Source organism: Lolium perenne, chromosome 6 (assembly GCF_019359855.2).
Source record: "Lolium perenne isolate Kyuss_39 chromosome 6, Kyuss_2.0, whole genome shotgun sequence".
Taxonomy (NCBI): domain Eukaryota; kingdom Viridiplantae; phylum Streptophyta; class Magnoliopsida; order Poales; family Poaceae; genus Lolium; species Lolium perenne.
In genome coordinates, this window is record NC_067249.2 from 197572324 (window position 1) to 197588990 (window position 16667).

The window sequence follows — 16667 nt, forward strand, 5'->3', positions numbered from 1 at the left end:
GCGGGGCCGTCGTTTTGGGGACGTCGGTGTGGGAACAGCTTCCATAAATAGAGGATGCAGTGCCGGCGCCCCCCCCACCCCCCCAAACGGAGATGCCGACGCCCCTGCCGACACCTATTTGGGGGCTACCGGTGGAGATGCTCTTACAGCTGCAGTCAATGTTGACCTCAAATATAACCATCATGTATTACAGTTGCAGTAGTATCTATAGCAGTTCCCCTAATTTTGACTTCCTACTGCACTTACTATAATACTTATGCACCGGTATTTGCTTAATTTTGAGAAAACAGGCCCCTAATGGTCCATCTGTAGATTCATCACAATATTCTGATTAGTTAATAAATGCAGTAAGTGAACCTAATAAGATTTGCAATGCTATAAGAGCTTCTAACCACAGATGTATCGAATCAATGAAAAATGGTTGTTGATCAAACAGTGTTAACGGCAATAACTTTCAGCATTCCTTTCTCTATGTCACTATGAGCTTGTTTTTAGCAGTTCGTGAAGCTTGTGTTAAATTTTTTTTTTTCGAGGGCACGCAAAACGCGTGCCAAAGCTTTATAGAAGAAAAGAGAGTAATATACAAGAACCGGCGCCTAGATGCGAACATCTAGGGCAGGAACTCCACCCAAACACACCCGCTATGCTACTCTCGCGGCATGACCAGACTCCCTCCGACTCGCGCTAACCTCCAAAGCTCGAACTCATCCTTGATTTGCCTGACGAGCTGTTGCACATTGCGCTGTTGTGTTGTGTTGTTGAAGGCTCGGGCGTTTCGTTGTTTCCATAACGACCACGCCGTGAGGATAACCAGGGTGTCGAAGCCCTTCCTGTCCTTCTTGTGCACCAGTTCCCTAGCAGCTTCCCACCAGGTACTGAGCTTGCTCTCCGCGTTTGGCTCGACGATGTTCAGACCTGCCGACAGCAAACACTGAAACCAAACCTGTCGCGCAAAGGGGCATCGCATGAGGACGTGATCCACCGTGTCCTCCTCTTGCAGACAAGTGAAACATGTCTCCGTGTCCTCCTGTAAACCATGTCTGTGACGCCTGTCCGATGTCCATAACCTATATCTGAGAGCCAACCAGCAAAAAATCTTGCATTTGAGAGGTGCTAGCGATCTCCAAAGGGGAATGTGCATGCTGAACTCCTCCTCTCCAAGACATAGCAGACGGTAGGTTTCTCTCGCACAATAAGCGCCATTGGATGTGCCCGTCCATCTAAAGGAGTCCTGTTGTGTGACATCCCTTTGCACCAAGTCCACTGCTTCCCAAAGCCGAATGCACTGAGCCCAAGCCTCCACCGAAAGATCAGAGTCGATGTCGAGGAGCCAAGCGTTGCCCATCATGGCTTCAGAAACACGTCTGGAATTCCTCTTCCTCGTGCTGACTGCTGCCACCACCAAAGGAGCAAAATCCTCGGCACACTTGCCATCGATCCATCTATCCGTCCAGAAAAAAATCCTCGTGCCATTCCCAACAGAGAACTGGGTGAGACTCTGAAAGACGGCAGTCGCCTCCTTGTCTCTGTTCAACCTCAGCCCTTGCCAAGGTCTGCTCATATCTGTCCTCTGGAGCCATTCCCATCTCGCTCTGAGGGCAAGCCCTTGTAGCTTCAGGTTCTGGACGCCAAGACCTCCGAAGCAAGTGGGTTTACATATTGTGTCCCAAGCAACCAAACAATGCCCACTGCTATTACTGTTCTTCCCAACCCAGAAGAAGTGTCGCAGATGTTTATCAATCTCTTCCAGAAGCCATGCCGGGGGCTCATCCACGAGGATATGATGGATGGGTCTAGCGAGCATAACCGACTTAACCAGAATCAGCCGACCAGCTCTCGCGATCAATCCTCGCTGCCAGGCTGGTACCACCTTGACAACAGAATCGAGAAGAGGTTGCCACTCGGCGCGTGTCAATGGCCTGAGAGCAAGCTGCAATCCTAGGTATCGAATAGGGAAAGGGGTAACTTGGCAGCCCAAGTGCTCCTGCACCCTGGATTCCTCCTCCGCTGAACCCCTGATCAAAGTGGCCGAGGTTTTGGTGTAATTGACTCGTAACCCAGAAGCTTCCCCAAACAGTTCAAACAAGCGCTTGATCGCTAGCAATTCTTGTGGCAGGGGTTTGAGGAAGACCACCACATCATCTGCGTATATAGAAATTCTCTGCATCGCTGTGATACCGGCCAGATTGCTCACAATCTCCTCCTCTACTGCTTTCGTGACCAAGCACGTCAGGACCTGCATCCCAATGACGAATAACATTGGAGAGGTCGGGTCTCCCTGGCGCAAACCGCGCGTATGCTGAATCTTCCTCCCTGGAACGCCATTGACAGTAACTTTGGTGGTGGCCGTTTGAAGTAACAAGGCAATCCATCGCATGAATAGTTGTCCAAACCCTAAGCATCTCAGAACTTCAAAGAGGAAGCCCCATGACATGGTATCAAAGGCTCGAGACAAATCCAATTTAAGCAAGACTCCCGTTTGTCTCCTGGTGTTTATCTTCCTGGCAACCTGACGAACAAGCATGAAGTTATCGTGCAAGCACCGGCCTCTGACGAAAGCTGACTGGTTTGTGCTGACCATATCTCCCAACCTTCCCCTCAATCTGTTGGCCACAAGCTTGGAGAACAATTTGGCGAAACTGTGCACAAGGCTAATGGGCCTATAATCTCCGATCTCGTGCGCGTCTTGTTTTTTGGGGATGAGCGTAATTAGCGCCTTGTTCAGCCTCGCAAATCCCCTTCCATCCCCTACTCCTAACTTGAACAGACATGCCATGATGTCCGGCTTGATAACTGGCCATGCCCGTTGATAGAAAGCTCCAGTAAATCCGTCTGGTCCGGGCGCACGATCCGCCGGAAGATCTCTAACCGTATCCCACACTTCCTTTTCAGTAAACAACGATTCCAGGTCTTGTAGCTCCAGTGGTTGCATCCCGACCGCGTCCCAATCAAAAGTGTGCAGCCTGGTGCGAACAGTGCCCAGGATATCTGCATATGCGTCCGAAAAAGCCTCCACCTTCTGATCTTGTTCCGTAATGATCTCGTCGCCAACCCTAACCGAGGGGATAAAATTCTTGATTCTGCGTCCGTTCGCCACTGCATGAAACAGTTTGGTGTTTGCGTCTCCCTCACGAAGCCATCTAATGCGCGATCTCTGTCTCGCCATAGTGCGTTCCATGGATGCCAGGCCCAACACAAGGTGCTTGAGCGTCCTCCGTAACCATTGTTCTCCCGGGGACAAGTTCCTGAACTCCTGTGCCGCATCCAACCGGAAGATAACCATGTTTGCCATGGCTAGTTGCAGCTTTAGGTTGCCAATCCTCCTCTGTCCCCATCTCTGCAAGGCCTCCGCTGTGTTCCTAAACAGCGCGTCCAATCTCCTGAAAGGATCTGTGATCCCACTGCCGCACACCCACGCCTCCTTAACCGCTTCATCGAAGCCCTCCAATTTCAACCAGATCTGCTCGAAGCGAAACCGTCTTTTCGGCCTGAAGAACGCACCCAACGAAACATGCAGTGGTGCGTGATCCGAGACGGACGCCGAGAGAGCTTGCATCAGAGCGTCAGGGTGCTGTAAATCCCAGTCTACCGAGACCAGTGCGCGATCGATTCTGGACATCGTGGGAGTCTCTCTCCCGTTGCTCCAGGTGAACTGCCGTCCGTGCATGTACAGATCCTTTAACTCTAGGTTTTGCGCGAATCTGCGAAACCTCGCCATCATGGGTCTATCAAGATTGTCGTTGTTCTTTTCCGATGCATACATAATCATGTTGAAGTCGCCGATCACCATCCATGGCCCCGGACAAAGCGATCTGCGCTCCGTTAACTCTGTCAAGAACTGGATCTTGTCCTCCATCGCCTGCGGCCCATAAACCGTAGTGATCCACCACCTCTCGTTGTTCCTAGCTCTAACTTCTCCTGTGATCGCATATGTGTCGAAGCTCACGTTAGAGATCTCCAAAACCGACGAATCCCATGCAAGTAGGATTCCTCCTCGCGTGTTGTCCGCCGGAAGGTGGACGTAACCATCAAAAGATGGTCCAAGACATTGCAAAACCAAAAAATCATCAATCACATCCAGCTTCGTCTCTTGGAGACACACAATGTTGACGTGCAAGAGTGCAATGAACTCGCGTACAGCGTGCCTCTTAGCAGGATCGTTAAGGCCTCGGACATTACAGTCCATGATCTCAGGGTTTAAATCCATATAAACCACAAAAGAACTACTCCTAGCGGTGCCATCTGTCAATGCGCGAGCACCTCCATCTGGCAGGCCTCCGTGTCCACAAAACTGGGTGGAACCATCTTACCGAAAACGGCCGCCATAACTCGCAGTTGTCGCTCACAGAGAGGCGAGTCAAACATTGCCTTGAACGCGCGCAGGTTCTCCTCTGTCACTTCCAGATCCGTATGCGTAATGCCGAGGGCCTTGAGCAAGGCCGTTTCCGCTGCAGTTGCCTTCTTGGCCGGTTTGCCGCGCGGGATCGGCGTCGCTGCCGCCACAGATCCCCTCGTAACACGTCTTGGCGTGAATGGTTCAGCGTCGGCGTTCATCTTGTTGGAGGTTTCGACTTCGCGTAGAAGGGGGGGCGCCAAAGCCTTGATGATATTGGCGCAAAACCTCTTCAGGCGGGCAGCTGCCACGTCATCCTGACCTTGTATGTCATTTGTGTGCATCCTCTCCGATTCGCCCGCCGCATTTGATCCCTCCAAACACGCACCAGGCATCTGGGCGCAGTGATTGGTATCCTCATTCGCCACACCAGGGCCACACGCCACCTCCTGATCCGTGGCCTCCTTTTCCATCGATCCCCAAGAGGATCCCTGCTGTGATAGGTCTGGCTCAAGCCCAGTCGTGTTTTGTAGCGGCGATCCTGACTCTGACCGAGAGCTAGCCCCCTGTCCTGTCTCGTCGCCCGAGACGTCCCCTGATAAAGGAACCAGGAAGTAATCCTCCTTGGGTCCAACAACTTCCTCTGGATCCGCACCGAAGGACATAGAATCCGATGCATCCACCCATCTCAGTGCCACGTCACGGTCTTCCTCGTTGGAAACCTCCTGTTCAAACTCCTGCCCACGATCCTGCACGCTCGGGGCTGGGGCCGCGGACGTGGACCCTTGTGACTGAGCGTTGGGAGGTGCTCCACCAATCCCATTGCTAGCCAGCTGGTCCGACCCCACCAGGTTCTTTTCCGTGGTGTTTTCCCTGTCCGTGGTGTTTGCGTGGAGCAGCTCTTTTTGACCGGGTCTCTTGATCCATCTCTGTTGCATTGTTCTGGCATAGGTGATTCTGAAGCGACCATCCAACGGGTCCAGGCCCACCGCAGCAGGTGCTTTTTGCTTGTCGGCCTGCGCAGGATTTGAATTTGGTCGGACCGCGAGAGGTGTCGCGTAGTGACGCTCCCTTGGCTGCTGGCTGACGTGGCATCCCATCTGATCGTCCATCGCTGGAATCTTCCAGTCCAAGGACGCCATGGCGGCCTACATGTAGGTCCTCTTCTGTCCAGGCTCGCCGCCGGCCGTACTGCCGGCACCGCCGCCGCCGCCTCCACGGCGATCAACGACACCGCGATGCCAATGGATCCGACGACGCGTTCTGCCACCATCACCCATTCGTTCTTGGGGAAGCTGTCCGTCTTCGTTACCGCCGAGCCAATCCTCTTCCACGCTGTCGACGTGAATGAGCACCTGGTAACGTAGGGTGCTGACTTCTTCGCGGTGGCGCAGTGCAAGCACGGGTGCATGCGCATCCATCTCCTCCGGTTCCGGAATGGCCAGAACGCGCGCCGGCGGGATTCCTTGCCAATTGTCTGTCCACGCCGATAGCCTGAAGAGCGCCAGATCAGTGCGCGACCTGGTTGCCGGCGCGAGCTCCTCCACAACGCAAGATGTGCCTAGCAACTCCTCCGCTGTTTCCCGATCCCACGCATGTGGTGGCACTCCTTCCATGATCAACTGCACCCTCGTCCTCTGAACCACCTTGGATGCCTGCGCGAGCCTCGTCCATGGCTTGATAAACAGCGAGAAACCGGCATGGTCGATCGAGGCCTGGGCCAGCACACTCCTTCTCAGATCAGCCGAGGCAAGGACGATGAGAAAGTCCTCAGGCTGGTAGGGATGGACAGAGCACCTGTCCGCCATGATGCCCAGTTGCTCAAACAGGGCTTCCGCCACTTGACCACACGTGACGGCCGGACAGTCTCCACCGACATAGGCCACCACGGCGTGCTGCAGGCGACGCTCCAAATCATCCATGGACCTGGTGCGGCGTACCACGCACAGCGGCGCCATCGGGGACTCCTCCACCGGGCCGTTGGGCATGGCAAGTCTGCGCCTTTGTGCACTGGGTTCCTCCGGGCTGGCCGGGCACAGCAGGTTCGGCCACATCGGCCCCATACCCGGCGGCGGAGGGGGTGGCGGCAGGTTCGCCGGCGGCGGCGAGGACCGCGCGCCCACCTGACGCCGCGGATGCCTGGGGTCCTGGATGCCCCTCGGGGCCTGTCGGGCAAGGCTTGCCAGAGCGGCCCGCCGGAGCTCGTCCTCCGACGGGGGACTCCGGGGTCGCTTGCACTCCTTCGCTTCATGACCATCATTACCGCACCTGAAGCAAAGCGGCTCATTTGGACAATCCTTCTTGTTGTGACCGGGCCGGTAGCACTTGAAGCAGAGCCCCTCCATCTCCGGCGCCACCTGCCGGTTGGGGGGGGAGGCAGCGTTGTTGCGGGATTCCACCCGACCACGCCAGCGAGTCTTGCGCGACGGCTTGGGGCGCTCCCAAGGCTGTTGCTCCACCACCTGGTGCTCCACCAGATTGGCGTTGCGGGCAACCTCAGAATCGACCCCCGGGCTCCCAGATTCGGAGGACTCGCCGGAGAGCCCCATACCAGACACCTCCAGCCGCTCATCGCTCCGACGAGGGCCAGAAGCGGCGGATTCGGGGCTCGACGGCATGCGCGTCCAGATGGAAACCGGGGCCTTGCCGTGGGGAGCCTCGGCGGGGGGGAGGGGCGAGCTCGACATGGGGAGGGGAGAGGGGGAGAGAGGCGGGGGCGCCGAGGCCGAGCGACGGCGGCCGGCGGCGACGGCGGCGACGCGCCGGGAAGGAGCGAAACCTACCTACCTACCTACCTGGGAAGGACTCAAGGTTGTTGCAAAAGCTTGTGTTAACTGCACAACTGCAAGAGCGGCGTTCATTTTGTCAGGCACTCTAACATTATTACAATTGAATTCGTACATATTTCAGTGCAAGTCGTATATCAGCCATTCACTCTACGTGCACAACTACAAGGTGATGACTTTGATATGCCGACCTTTCTAAAACTTCACAGTTAGGTGGTAGCCCATACTTCAGTTAGCCTGCCGCTTGTTCTCAGATTCCCACTTAATTTACTAACAATTAGTTAAGCTGTTGAATGAAAAGATAAGAAATAACACCATTTAATATTTGGTTGACCAATTACATGCATTCTACACTTACTACTATGGTCTTAAATGAGCGCCAAATAAGCTATCCCCACTAGCTAATGAAGCTAGCTGACTTTGTCAAGCTTAATTCGATCGATCACAAGGGGCATCGCAAATGATCTTGTGGCATTACTGCGGGCGCGCGCATGTAAGAGTGCTCACAACATGCCGTCCCATGTCTTGTGATCTCATCTCACCGCGTGCAAGCCGAGAGAATCTTGATCAGTTTGCTCAAGTCTTAATTAGATTCAACTATAGCTAAGGTTAGGGAATCTTCTCCACCAAATGTGTTGTTCAGAAGGGATCTTGTTGGGATTAGGCTTCATAATTGGAATGCACTGCTTCAACACTTAGCGTTCATTCAATTATCACCAGGCCCGAATAAGTTTCACTGGAATTTTAATGAGAATGTAAATTCTCTGTCGATTCTATGTATAGAGCTTTGATCCGATCTTCACAGCCGATTATTAACAATAAGAAAATTTGGAAGATGAAGATACATTGAAAACGAAGGTGTTTGCATGGTATCTCCATCGTGGGGTTATCATTACCAAGACAACCTCGCCAAGCACAACTAGCTTAATGAGGTGGATCAAAGGTTTAGAATACTTATTAGGGTGGCAACGCTTGCCATTATTTGGTCGCTTTCACTATGTAGAAATTATGTTATTTTTAATGATAAGAAGTCTTCTCTAATGCAGATCATTTACTGGTGCAATACTTTGCTCCATTCATGGTCCTCTGTTCAACTTATGGAGAACCACGACCTATTTATTGAGGTCTCTACACGGTTGGATGACGCGGCGAGGGATTTTACCATCCAATATGGGTGACAACATAATCTCAGGATTTGTCCACCATTGTCTTAGGAGTTGTTGCAGTATCTTGTTGATAGATGTATCGACTTCTGCTTACTTTTTTCGCTTTTTTGGATCATGGTTCTCGTGGACGGCCGTGTGTATCTTTGTTATGCAGAGACCGTGAGTAATGCTTAAAACATTTTGAGTAATAAAGCGTTCTTTATTGACAACACAACCATTTGCGTCACTCGGTTTGATTTAGATTTGAGAAAGACTAAGAGAGAGTGGTGGCACATACATGCTGGGCTCACGGTTGGATGATTAATTACACGGATTGAGCTACCATAAAGTATATGGCATTCCCTAGATTTCAGATTACCTTAGCTAGGGTGGAGTTAAGACCAAAAAGTTTGAGGAAGTTTAATGCCCAACATGAATGGGCTCATACATGGTTTAGGGGGTGGGTCAGGACACACGACTGTTGGTTTAGTACATAATTTTGCCTTGTTAGAAATACTTCAGGCCAGGCATCTTTAACCTATAAGGTTTTTTAGTGATAAGCTTCCAAGAAAGAAGATACAGTTCATCTTATTGGTGTGAATATCCTATAAATACAATTATGCTGACATATGGTATTTATGGCTTTCAACCTTCCCTCCTTCGACAATGGTCTTAAATATGTCCGTGAACTAGTTTAAAATGAGTGTGCTCTATGTTGGCTGTCTGAATGATAGTATTAGCTTCAACAAGTAGTAAGACTTAAATTTGTTGCAGATTATTCAAATGTCGCCTAACATTGGAGTCGTACTATTTTACATGTTGCAGCATGTGTAGGCAAGAGATTTCCTTGGCCTCTAGGCAAAACTACTTGGAGATGGTAGCTCGATATTTGGGTGCAGTCACTTGAAGGTGATAACTCGGGCTTTGTTCAAAACAATATGGTTTTCGGTCCAGTAATAGGATTGCTGCCACATAAGTTGTAGTGATTAATCATGTCGAACATCAGACGGTGACGCATGCTATGGGTTGGTACCCCGTAGAGATTCACTTAATATTCATGCTAGCGTGCTCTTACAATGTTTCCTTTCTTCACACGGATATAACTTGGTAATAAAGATGGATACGTGCTTGACGGATGCAGAAGTCGGACACTACTCTTTCGGAAAAGAAAAATCCTAGGACAAGAATTAAAGAACGAGATCAAATGACCAGCACGTCCATATTTTACTCCTTGCTTCTCAGTCCTAGGGAACCAATTATTGTGTACTTCCATGCTCGTTCGCTCTCTAATTAATCAGAATCAAGTCACAGCCTATCAGTGCAGGCACGAGCGCCGCAGTTTTGGAACTACTTTTACATAGCATTCTCTATTGTAACATCATCTTACGGCGCCGAACTAATTAGAAATGTTTGCCCTACTTGATGAGCTGTTTCCATTCAGCGTGAATCACAACCACAAGCAGACTAGCTAGCCGGATATACGTAATGAATTGTTTCCAGCTGCCTAGCCAAGTCTACCATTTTTCAGATAATAATAGTACGTTGTACTAGCAGAGAGACGGACTAGTCTTGAAATAGTTTGAATAGGCTGCACGTGACATCTCGGCCAATGAGCTACCGAAAAGTATGCGAACTTCCCCTTGTTCTACAATCTTATCTCTGAAGTACAAATCGTACTTGAAACACTTTGAGAATTCAGTGTCAAATCGGGAAATTAGTGAGCTGCATACCCAACCTAGCGACAGTACGTACCGACTTTAAATCTCATCTTAAGTACAGATTCGGCATGTTAACGTGTTAGGAGTGGTTTTCGCAAATAACTTAACATGTCCTTGATTCTTCAAAGCAGGCATCGTTGTACTTGCACTGATTCTGCATTATTACCCTCATTTCCTGGAACCACCTCTATAATCGTTCTAAAATTTCTCGACCAATGAGCTACCGAAAACTATGCAAATTTCGCCTTGTTCTAAATCTTATATAAAGTACACATCGTACTTGAAACACTTCGAAAGTACGTGCTGCAATGTCAATGATGGAAAGAGCTACATGCCCAAGCTAGTACCCATGGTATGTACAGATTTTAAATCTCATCCTAAGTACTGATTCAGCATGTTAACGTGTTAGGAGTGGTTTTCCCAAATAATTTAAACATGTGCTTGATTCATCAAAGCAAAAGCTTCGATGTACTTGCACCCGTTCGCCATTATTAGCCTCATGCCTTGGAGGATCACATCTACGCACTGGTAGAAAAAAGGGCTTTAGTCCCGGTTCGCAACTGCCATTAGTCGCGGTTGCGCAACGGGGACTAAATGGTCGCGAATAAAGCCCCCCCTTTAGTCGCGGTTGCTTATGAACCGCGACTAAAGGTCCGTCCATGTGGGTGGCTAGCGTGCGCCTGGGCGAAGGACCTTTAGTCCCGGTTTGTGTCCCCAACCGGGACTAAAGGCTATTTCGTTAAATTTTTTAAATTCATTTGGGTTTCTAATTTTTTTTCACTCTGTTTTTTTTTCTATTTTTTTTCTTCAGAATTTCTATTATTTCAGTTATTTGCATACCATAGTCTCTATCTCTAACTACACTTATCTCTAGTCAAATTACTTACTCGTGGTCAAACTTCCCGCTCGGTCACCCATCCTCCCACTACTCCACCTCTAGCACGCTTAACTTCCGAGTTCCATTCCGTCCCGCATCCAAGTCCTACGCGCACATGTATGTGATACTAGTATCATATCAATCCTATTAACATGTTAGTCGAAGACACATTTTTTTATTGTTTGAATTTCAAATAATTTTTTTCATAAACAAAAATAATGATGTAATAATAATCGTGAATAAATAAATAAACATTTACTTTTTAATTTTTATTATTTTTAATTTTTTTAATTTGTTAAATATTTTTTTTGCCAAAACCTAAAAATTTGAAAATCTAAAAATTGGGTAAAAGTAATAGTAATCTTTATGCTGGATGCAATTATTAATTTTATTTTTTTGAAAAATTTAAAAATATAAAATCCATAATTTATAGCAAAAACTAAAATCTTCCTGCTTTCATATTTTCATTTGGAATTTTGAGAATCTAAAAATTGGCTAACCGGGTAAGTGAATCCGGATGTAACTTTTTCCCAGGATTTTTTTGATATATTATACGTTTTTTTACGACGTCGTATGCAAAAGTTATTGCGGTTTTACCATTTTTAAAACTTTTTTTGCAAAAAAAGTGAAAATTCGAATTTCTTAATTTCTCCGAATAGTAGGTTGCATAACATACAAGAATCTGAAAACAATTTTTTTTTGAATTTTCTATCATTTTCTTTTGTATTTTAAGAACTCGGAACCCTTTAGTCCCTCCGTCGGCCGCATCCCTCCATAGCCCTTTAGTCCCGGTTGGTGTTACCAACCGCGACTAAAGGGGTACCCTTTCGTCTCGGATGGAGCATTAGTCGCGGGTCACCTCCCGAACCGCGACTAAAGTCCCCTTTAGTCGCGGTTCGAATATTTGCGGGACTAATGGAGGTGGACGGAAGCCTCTTTTTCTACTAGTGACGGTTCTTATAAATTTCCCACTTAATTTCAATAAGATAAATAAGTTTTACCTTTTTCTCCCTGTAAAATGCGTTGAGACACATCTTTTCAATGCAATTCCTCAGAGGAGAACCTGGGAAATATATTCCACTAAACCTGGTGCCTAGCTTGCTAGAAACTAAACCATAAACAAAAGCTGGTGCATTCTCCAGCTAGACCGAGTTCAACACATTAGCCCCCTTGACGGACTGGGCGATGGTGTGGGCAACCTTATTACACTAATGGAAATAAAAGTTAAACTAAAACCATCAAAAGAAAGCATACACAAGCTTCTAGCTTCACGGTATAGGACACCGATATCAGCCATGTCGCTCTCACCAGACTTCAGAACATTTACCAGGTTGTAGGAAAAAATTCGAAGATCACCCAAAAAGATCCTAGATTGCTTGTACCTTCAGTGGCCACCAGGTGACATAGAAAGCCTGCTCCAGCTGCAATGAGGTTGCCGTATTCTGATTGTGCGATGAAGCCCCACACACCCTCATGTGTGTCCTCTGTCCTGACAAAATGCGACATCATAATTCACTTCGATAAAGCATGTCCTAGTGATGTGGGCATTACCCTTCGGGTAACCAATATTATGCTACCTATTACGGCTCAATCAGGGGCACATGAAGATCCTCCACCAACTAAGGTGGGCCGATACATCGGTTCAAAAGAAGATTCTCGATGAACAAAGCAAGCGGACAAAGAACAAGGAAAGTTTAGGCATAGAAACTCTTTGTAACCTAGTCGAACCTGGATAGAACTCTCGAGACCTGGCCTGCAATATAAGGGCCGGGAGAGGGTGGACATACAATCGCCACAGCCAGAATCACCACAAGTCTAGAGTTAGGCCTTCGGAAATCTTAGCTTCTCGACGAGATCTTAGTTTTAGCCTTCGGCTACCCTATTGTGACCCGATAATTTCAATAATCAAGATCAGACAAGCAGGAAGTAAGGGTTTTACCTCATCAAGGGCCCCGAACCTGGGTAAATCTCTCTCCCCATTTGTTTGATATCCGATGTCTCGTGTCAGCCTGTAGGATTTCGTCAACCCTAAGCCCCAAAAGGTGGGCATTGCCGAGGAGCACCCTCGACAATTGGCGCCATCTGTGGGGACCCTGTCGGCACAAGGTTCATCATTGGCTACTTCAGTCATGTCGTCCACGACTCCATTAGTATCGCCTACGTTGCCGCCGGCCCCTTCATTGCCAAGCTCTGGGAACTTGATTTGATTCGGGTCCTTCGAGTTTACTCCGCACAATGACTCGTCTCGTCCGATCTTTTCGGATCTGCGAAGCGGGTTGGATATGACGTTCGGGAGCGTCCACTACTGCATCAACACCGAGGGCATCCTTCGACTGCGCCCGATCCACTCGTTTCCAATACAACAAGGACTCCATTGTCAGCGGCGACATGATCTACCGCGCTAACTCCGGTCTCGATCGGCCTATCGACTACTCTATCAGCATCGACACCAACATCTTCACCACCATCGACTCTGCCCCGCTCGACATCATCTATGTCAGTAGGATCCGATGATTCTATGTCATCCGATATAACATCGTATTATTGCCTTAACTGTGACACCAGGCATGGACTAGGCTCGGATGACACGCCGTTCGTCTGCAGTGCTAATTACTCTTCGGGTGAAGAAAGTATCGACAACATTGTTACGACAGCTACCTGGAAGGTGGCGCACCATCAAATCTATGCTATCCTCAACTCAATCAACGGAGATGAAGGAGAGCGCACTCCACGTGCCAATAGGCATCGCAACATTGAGAACAGCTCCAGTAACGATAATAGTGACTATACTATTACTGAGGAAGAGTGGGAAATTGCCCGCGCTGCTATAACCAATAATACTCGGCTTCCCTCTGGAACTTCAGTAGGAATTCTTAATGCGTACCATACTATCTTGGAAAGGAATCGAGAGCGATTATCAAATGAGAAAGCAAATCTTGAGCGACGCCGACGCTCAGCCGATCAATCCAGTGAGCGACATAGGGCATCGCATGGTAGTGCCTCTCGAAGCAATCAAGGTTTGGGAAGACATCGACTAAGGATGCCTCGACTTTCGGAAGAAGATGCAAGTAAGATAACTTCAAACTTGTCCAACTCCTTTATGACCATGGACACCGCAGGGCGCAACTGCCAATCTCGCAGCCTACTTGATCAACCATCAGCCGACATCTGATGGGCCCGTGGTGCAAGCTCATCGAGGTGCTCTAGAAAGCCTCGCGATCCTTGGATATAAACTCACCCCTAGGAAGGAGAAAGCCACTCATCAGGGCAGCGGATCCAGGCATCGTTCGAAGGACCCTCGTGATGACATCACGCAAATCAGAGTCGATAAAGCTCGACGACGACGTGTTGCAATGGAAGGATATGATAGTGACGATTCCGAGGAAACTCAGGAATACGATGGCGAACTACGAGGAGCCGATTGCTTAAGTTAAAAGATTCGAGAGACGATGCCACCGAAGAGATTCAAACCTACCACCACTGATGCAACCAAGTATGACGGTCAGCAAGAATCAAGGTCCTGGATAGACGATTACCTGCAAATAGTGATCTTGCACAAGGGAAATCAAATAGCAGCAATGCAATGTCTGCAACTTTACTTGAAAGATTCGGCACGGGCATGGCTGAGAGGCTTGCCGAAAGGATCTATCAGATCCTGGGAAGACTTGGTTGACACCTTCGTCAAAAACTTTCAAGCAACATACAAAAGGCCGGTCGGAATCGAAGAGCTACCACATTGCTAGCAGAAGCTGAAGGAATCAATGCGCACGTACATTGGGCATTTTACTAAACTCTTAAACGCTACCGAAGATGTTTCTGTTGATAGAGCGATCTATGCCTTCAGTGACGACATTCGACGAGGGTCGTATATTGAAGAACTTGGTCGAAAGAAGCCAATAACTATCACCAAATTAATGGAGACTGCCAACAGCTGGGCTAATGGAGAAGATCATGTAAGGAAACCACAACCGCACAATGATGACGAAGATGATGAATACCCGAGGCATGATTCGGGTCAACGATGATACCGCCGCAAGAAGAGGAAAGACAACGGATACAATGATACTAACATTGTAGCCGCTGGATATTCCGATAGACGAGATGATCGGTATGATGATAGGCGTGATGATCGTCGAGACAACAATCGCAATAAATCAGGAGGAAATCACGGCAATTACAAGGAGCGACCTCCAAGGGTCCCAGAATTACCTTTTGCTGAGCAGATAAATGCTCCTTGTTACTTACATTCGTATATCGATCCTAACGATGATACTAAGAAGTCAAGTCATCTGCCCAGAGACTGTCGACAGTTCATTGAAATGCAGAAGTTCTACAAGATAGGCAAGGGGCAGCCGCAGCAGCCGAATCCGCCACCACCGCCGCCTCAGCACCAAGCTCAGCAAGTTCAAACTCGCAATCCTAACGAAACCTTTCCCCCACCACGGGGACAGATGAACATGATTCACAAAACTGGTGTTTCCAAAAGAGAGATGAAGAAGCTCACGCGAGAAATTAACCTCGTAGAAAGTACCATGGCGAATATTCCAGAGTATATCGACTGGTCGTCGCAGAGCATCCTGTTTAGCAGAGCTGATCATCCGATGTCTATCCCAAAACCAGGTCATGCTGCCTTGGTAGTCAAAGCACAAGTCGGGGGATTCAGTGTGAGCAAAGTGTTTATGGATGGTGGAAGTGGATTAAATTTGATATTTGCCAGCACAGTCAAAAATATGGGCATCGCAACCAAAATGTTAGAGGAATCTGATACATGTTTCCATGGCATCGTCCCTACTTTGCTAGCATATTCTCTTGGCAGGACTTCATTGAATGTCGTCTTCGGGAAACCAGACAATTTCAGGAAAGAGAGGATCGAATTTGAGGTAGTGAATTGGGAATCACAGTACCACGCTATGCTCGGGAGACCAGCTTATGCCAAGTTCATGGCCGTGCCACATTATGCATATCTAAAGCTCAAAATGCCAGGCAACAATGGGACCAATATCACAGTCCATGGAAGTTTCTCTCGCTCTGATAATTGCGATCGCGAGATTCAGAAGACCGCTGCTAAGTTTGGAGTAAAGCAGGAAACTATCGAATTTCCTTCTAAACAATTAACCTCTCGAGGCAAAGACTCCAAGCACCAGGAGGATGACAACGTTAAGAAGTTGAAGAAGAAACCAGATGATTCTGCAATGGTAGTTCCAACTATTGGACCTTTAGCAGTTGATGATAAGGCTTCAGCCGAAGGCACTAACACTCTGGCGATCATCGCAAATACTCCTAAGGAAACCATCATCACCGCTTCAGAAATCATCGGCACCTCCAGAGCTACCGGCTCCTTAGGCGCGGATCACGACAAGAAGGACCCTCCTCTTACATAAAGAAGACGAGCAGTGACCTGCATCTTTATTTTACGTAGAAACCTATTTTCAATATGTCTTTTCTATCCATAACAGTATTATCTTATCTTATCGTCATAGACTTATCAATAAAGACCCAATTTTCGTTTATTCGAGTATTAAGATGATTCGGGACATCCGAAGAATTTTTTCAAGACTATTTCGCACAATACCGCGAGCGTTGACTTCAACAAGTGAACTCGATAAAAAATCGAGAGTTGCCTGGAATGATTATACTTGGAATTATCATCTAAAGCCTCGAGAAAATTACGAGCGCTGCCCTGGATGGTAATCGACGGAACTTACAACAATATACAATTAGGATTTCTATTTTCGTGTCCTCGGGTCCTTAGTTGTGCTCAGTTTTCCCTAGCCGCTTAGTTTTTCCTCTATTTTGCCCAAGCCCTTG